Source organism: Capricornis sumatraensis, chromosome 21 (assembly GCF_032405125.1).
Source record: "Capricornis sumatraensis isolate serow.1 chromosome 21, serow.2, whole genome shotgun sequence".
NCBI classification, from domain to species: domain Eukaryota; kingdom Metazoa; phylum Chordata; class Mammalia; order Artiodactyla; family Bovidae; genus Capricornis; species Capricornis sumatraensis.
Window position 1 is genome coordinate 61756730 of NC_091089.1, and position 6991 is coordinate 61763720.

At 40.5% G+C, this 6991-nt stretch overlaps 1 pseudogene; it reads right to left on the bottom strand.

Annotated features, from left to right (window-relative positions):
- Positions 1-514: 514 nt before the first annotated feature.
- LOC138097682 (deubiquitinase DESI2 pseudogene) lies at positions 515-1096 on the bottom strand (annotated as a pseudogene).
- Positions 1097-6991: the final 5895 nt, after the last annotated feature.

Consider the following 6991-nt stretch of genomic DNA (forward strand, 5'->3'; position numbering starts at 1 on the left):
GGTAACAAGGACAAAGACAAACCTGAAAGACCGTTCTTAAGCGGGTCATGGCGACTCTCACTGTGTGAGTACCTTCCTCTGTGCCTATGACGTGTGCCGTGGCTCGGGCAAGGGTCAGACGTGTACAAAGATTACCTGCCTAAGTTTTGAAGACATGATTTTCTTCTTTCACGGTGGCAGAAGTCCATGCAAGATTTGTAAACAGTGATACAAAATACTGTAAACATAACTTAACAGAGCTGGTATAAAACAGAAGAAGTAAATCCAAATTTACAAGTGGGTAAAAAAAACAGAGGGCAGCTTCATACAAAGTTCTCCCTCCTGCGCCAAGTGATTTATTTTGTTTTGTTTTGTTTTGTTTTTGATTACAAATATAATCCTGAGCTGAAAAACTGGGATTTGGGGGGAGAGCCATCTTTGCATACAAAATATCCAAAGGACGTTTATTCTTTTACTTTTCTCTAGTGATAGTCACCTGCCACAGACAGTTCTGAATGTGTGACTTTGGAGACGTTTATAGTTTGGTGTGGCGTCCAGGTCTGGAGCCTGCGGGGGTGCTGGCCATGGAGGCCGAGGCTGCAGCGTCCTCCGCGTCCTCCAGTTCGTCCTGGAGCTCCTGGCTGACGCTGGACTGCAGGGCTGCGGGCGTGAGTCACTCCTTTGGGAGGCAACTCTGTAGAACAGGTATGCAGGAGCTGAAGTAAGCCAGCCGATTGATCCAGCGAGGAATCTCTTTCCCACAGAGAATCTCTGACAAAGCCGAAGAAAAGTGATTGCAATTTTTATGCATCAAAGGATAGGCATTGCCTTTGTATTCTCCCAATTCTTCCACAATTTTTTCTATATCATCTTCTAGGAAGTCAGTGCTCCCTAAAACAACAGCTTCTTTAAATTTAAATGTTTCTCCTAGTTCAGAAGCATTTCCTGGGGAAATTTCAAATATTCCAGAAAAGGGATGAGGATGGCCACCATAAGCAAATTCTCTGCCATATACTTCAATTCCTGAATGAAAAACTCCAATTCCGACGGAAGAGGTGTATTCGTTCATCCAGTACATGTCGTACACGTTGAGCACCACTAACTGGTTAGCCCCCATCCTCCTCCCGCGGGCCGCCGCCTCGCGCTCCACCGCTCCGTTCCGCGGGGCCGAAGCCGTTGTCACCCACGCGGACGCCTCAGGGGGCCGGAGCCGGGCCCTAAGCGCACAGCCCGGCCGGCGGGAGCCAGGGCGGAAGCATCGGGAAGCTAGCCGCTCCCGGGCGCCGCCGACAGGACCTTCTGCACCTACCGGGCCGGACCGCTGGCGGCCCGCTCCGGCTCAAGCGCCTATTACTTTCTCTATGCTGATTTTCACTTGGTACAATTCTAGGTCATTGCCAAAAAGATAAGAATTGCTTTTCTTTCCAAATTTTAATGTATGATGGAATCTCAAACTTTAAAATTAATATGGTATTTGTTGGGGTAGTGGGATACTAAACTAAGAGGCTAGCCATTTAAAAACCCCATGAGTTACAGCAGACCTGTAGAATTCAAGGATAGTATTGTTTAATCCAAAAAATTTATTGAGCACCTATTATATGCCAGGAGCTGGAGATAGGGAAATTCTAGCACTGGAAATAGGAACATTTCTTGGAAATGTCCTTCTCACTCTGCCCACCACCACCACAAAAAAGACTACGGACGGGGGGAATATTTTGCAATACATGTAGTGACCACAGGTTATCTTCCAGAGGACCTAAGGAACTTGAATGAATTAATAAAAGAAGGGAAACGATGCATTTAAAAAATGGCTAAAAGACATGGAGTAATTCACAGAGGAAGAAATCTCAAAGGTTTATAAAATAATCTCAAGAAATTGAAGTGCAAATCAAAACTACAAAATACAATTTCACATCCATTGTCTTAGCAAGAGTTTTAAAAATGTATCTTACAAATGGTGGCTAGAAAGGAGAGGGATGGGAATTGCTGGTTGAAGTATGAAGTGACAAGATGACACAGAGTACTTCGGCAGACACTTTGTTAATAGTCTTTCTAGGTGAAAATAAAAGTAGACTTCCGCAAAGAATTCAGCTTTCAGATACATATTCTGATTCACATGCATAAAAATACACCGTAAAGCAGAAATAAAGATCACCCTGAGACACCAACAAGAAAATGGACAAATACACCAGAACATGTTTTTTCATTGAAATAGTACTTATCAAGTAATGTAAATAAATTAGAACTACATGTATCATCGTGAAAAAAATCTTAGGAACCTAATATTGTATGAAAATGAATTGCAGAAAGATAAATACAGTGGGATATCATCCATGAGGCACAAAACAATTCATTGCAGTGTTAAGAGTGCATAGATTCATGGGGATGTCTCAGGAGAAGAGTCCTTGGTAGAGAAAGGACTGGGAGGGCGTACACGGGCAGTCTGCAGTCACACTGCAGGCCTTTGCTCCTTGGCCTGGCTGAACAAAAACGTTCATTTCATTATTCGTTATGCATTGGCATATGTGAAGTATCACTAATAAAAATGGGAAAGTAGTGCTCAGATGATCTCTTTTCTGGTAGTATGATTTTGTATCTAGAAAACTCAGACTCCAGTAAGGCTATTATACTTACACAGTTTTGTAAAGTTGTCTGGGACCAGATAAACTTTATTCAACTCTAGCAGTTAATTACTAGAAGTGGAAATAGAAAAAAATTTCCATTCCCAGTGGTAACAACACTCGAAATTTAACAGGAAAGAAGAAATCTTAACAGGAAATTTAACAAGAGAAGAAATTTAGCAGGAAAAAAATCAGAGCCTTTAGGTAGAAAGCTATTAAATTGAACTGATGGCTATAAACTATTATATAAACACATGTAAGGACATGATGTGCTGTTAATAGGAGGTTTTATTGCCATTAAAATATTAATACTCCAAAATTGATATATTAAATAATGAAATTTCAATTATAACCCCAATTGATTTTTTACTGGAAAATTATATTACATTTTATATAAGTAACAAATGCTTTAAAGTTCCAAAAAAAGTATGAAAAAAAAAACCTGGTGGTTGAATTCCATTTTAGACATTCAGTTCAGTTCAGTTCAGTTGCTCAGTCAAATCTGAATCTTTGCAACCCCATGGACTGCAGTATGCAAGGCCTCCATGTCCATCACCAACTCCCGGAGTTTACCCCAACTCATGTCCATTGAGTCGGTGATGCCATCCAACCATCTCACCCTCTGTCGTCCCTTCTCCTTCCACCTTTAATCTTCCCCAGCATCAGGGTCTAGACATTAGATCATGTTATAAAATCAGTGTAACTAAGTCTCTTTTGTCTTTAAATAAGCAAACTCATTGCAGAAAAAAAACAAGAGTATTTAGAAATTAATTTCAGTGTAGATCAAAATTTGATATATGTAAAAGGATTAAATTTATTCATAATAGAATGTTTGAGTCATTAAATGGTGCTGGCATAGCTGGCTATGCTTCTGGAAGAATGAAAGTGCACACCTGGCTTTACTACACATGAAAACAAGTTCTGGATGAATTAAAGTTTTAATTGTTTAAAACATATATTAGAAAATATCTAAAAACTTATATTAGAAGATATCATCTGTAGGTGAAGGACGTCTTCTTTCTCCAAACTGGAAATCTAGACTCTATTAAACAAAATGACAGATATTTAAATCCCAAAAGATTTTTTTCTTAAATCCTGGGTACAGCAAAGGAATATATAACCTAGACCAAGAGAGAAATAGTAGGTTTTGAAAAAAAAGATAACCAAAACTAATACTAGGAGCTGTTGCAAAATGGGAAGAAACAAACTCTAATATCAAATTAAAGATGTGCAAAGAATGTAAGAAAACAGTTCACAGAAGGGCAGCTGTAGAAGTCCAGCATATAAACGTAAGGATGCTCAGATTCTCTAGCAGTCAGGGCAGGACTAGTGAATGTTACCATGAGCTATTTCTTTAAAACCAATTATACTGAGAAAATCTGAAGGAGCTTATGTGGATGTCTTGTGTTTGGCCTTCCGAATCGTCTCCATCCTTCTCCAGCACGCTCTGTGTCCCGACAGCCTTGTGTGAATTGGTGGATTTTTGACTCCATTGTCTTCCGGTCTCCAGTTGGGTTTGTCCAATGGGAAGCAGTAGCAGCAGAGGTTGAGCGACAGAGAGCAAGGCTGGGTGTTTATTTTCCAACTCCCTTCACCGGAGTGAAAGTGTTAGTCTCACAGTCGTGTCCGACTCTTTGCAACCCCATGGACTGTAGCCGGCCCGGCTCCTCTGTCCATGGAATTCTCTAGGCAAGAATACTGCAGTGGGTTGCCATGCCTTTCTCCAGGCAATCTTCCTGACCCAGGGATCGAAACTGAGTCTCCTGCGTTGCTCGCCCTTTATCAAAGTCAAGTACTAATCATATGGCCTTTTCTGCTCCCTCCTTTTGCTTCATCACTTTTAAAGGCGATAAAACAATCTACCTCTAACAAATTCTGGTTACAATTTCTTGTGAGTTTCCTTTCCTCCTGCCAACATCCTTGAAAATATCTCTTTACTATATTCTCCTCAAATGACCAAATTTGCGAGTGACATCTGCTTGCTATGAAGCCCTTGGCTGATGGCTGGCTATAACACTTGTTGCAAGGACCAAGCTGGGGAAGAGCACTTGCGTTTGCTGAGCAGAAAGGGAAGGAGAGATCGAGAGATTTACAGGCAAGAAAAGCTGAGCGTTCACACCAGGAAACCAGCTCTATGAGAAGGGTTAAAGGGACTTCTCTAAACCAAAAGAAAAAGACAAAACACCAGAAATAAGAAAATGATAAGAGAAAATCTCATTGGTAAAGGCAGATACACTGTCAAGTTACTACAGCAATCACTCACAAAGCCAGCAGGAAAGGTAAAGAGAGAGTAGTGTAATCCTTTCTATCCATAATATGTTGTTAAGGGATACACAGAACAAACAGATGTGAAAGGTGTAAAACATGATGTCAACAGAGAGTGAAAATGCAAGATGGTAAAATAAGTAGCTAAGAGATCAGCAATATATTGTATATAATTGTTTTTTTTGTATACTGTTTCGTTTGCATAGTCACTTAGTCATGTCCGACTCTTCGTGACCCCTTGGACTAAAGCCCGTCAGGCTCCTCTGTCCATGGGATTCCCCAGGCAAGAATACTGGGATTGGGTTGCCATTCTCTTCTCCAGGGGATCTTCCTGACCCAGGGGTTGAACCCAGGTTTCCTGCATTGCAGGCAGATTCTTTACCATCTGAGCCACCAGGGAAGATGCTATATATAAACCTCATGGTACCCATAAATCAAAAATCTATGACAGATTCATATCCAATTGAAAACGGAATTCAAACATAACACTAAAGAGTCATCAAGTCACAAAGGAAGAGAGCAAAGCAAGAATAAAGGAATGAAAGAACTACAAAAGCAACCTTCAAACAGTGAGCAAAACGGCAATAGACACTGTCAATAGTTGCTTCAAAGGTGGGTGGACTAAATGTTCCAATCAAAAGACAGACTGGCCGGTCTTCCTATGAACTGGACTTCTTGTGGCAATCATTTTGAAGTGTACAGAGATATCAAATCACCATATTGTGTATCAAGAACTACCATAGGGGCTGTAGGTCAACTTCATTAGGTTGGCCAAAAAGTTTGCTTGGCTTTTTCCGTAACACCATATGGAAAAACCCAGATGAACTTTTTGGACAATACAATACCTTTAAAAGCAAACTCATGAAAAGAGACCATATTTGTGGTTACCAGAGGCTGTTTGTTGACAGATAAATCTTGAATTAAGTAGCACCCAGGACAGCCTCAGGGGTGAATAATAAGACATATCCTTCTTTCATGGTACTTTTGAAATTTAGTTTGAGAAGTCCTATGTTAATTTTTATGTTTCTCCATATGCCCAATCTTATTACTAATCACCCTACTTAATTGCATGCTAAGTCACCTCAGTCGTGTCTGACTCTTTGTGACCCCATGCACTGCAGCCCACCAGGCTCCTCTGTTCATGGGAGTCTCCAGGCAAGAATCCTGGGGTGGATTGCGGTACTAGCTTTAATTTAGAAGGAATTATCTAAAAATGATGCACTATTCCTGGGGATGTTATGCTTCAGGTGAGAATCCTCTGGGAAGTGAACATCTGCAACCTGGGGGAAGGTCTTTTAATTCCACTGCGCTCCACTACCTGGAACAGGCAGTGCAGATTCGAAGTATTTTAGAGAAGTCAGACTTAAATCCTGAGGCTTCCCTGGTGGCTCAGATGGTAAAGAACCTGCTTGCAATTTGGGAGATTTGGGTTCGATCCCTGGGTTGGGAAGATCCCCTGGAGGAGGGTGTGGCAACCCACTCCAGTATTCTTGCCTGGAGAATCTCATGGACAGAGGAGCCTGGGGGGCTACAGTCCATGGGGTCACAAAGAGTTGGATATGACTGAGTGACTAAGCACACTACTGAGGCTAATTGATCAATAATTATTAAATCACCAAATTTAATAGCTGTTTAATCTAAAAAAAGTTCCTCTCTTAAAAGTTTCCTGATATTTCAGTCCAATAACTGGTATTCACTCCGAGTAAATGATCTGAATATACAGAGAGTAATTTATAAGAAAGAATAATTTCCAATTTCTTTATTTCTGTACTTGTTCTACATAAAACATCCATTATCACCTTACGTATTTCGTAAAATTTTTTTTTAACATGAATCTTCCTTCTTTTCTTTTTCCACTTTTGTTCTTTTCATTTTTTCTTTTCTTTTGTAAAAGAACATGTAGAAGGTAGGTATTTTCTCTTGATTTGGATTTAACAGTAGAAAAGTTTTCCACAGGGATGAAATGAATGAGAGAGAGATAACACTGCCGATACCTCTGAGACATTGCTGGGTGATGTTAGCCATAACATTTTATTTTCTGGCTTGCCTTGGGTTGGAAAATCACTTTCAGACCGCTAACACTAAAGATGCGAAGATGGTTATGGAAATTGCAACTGTATATTACA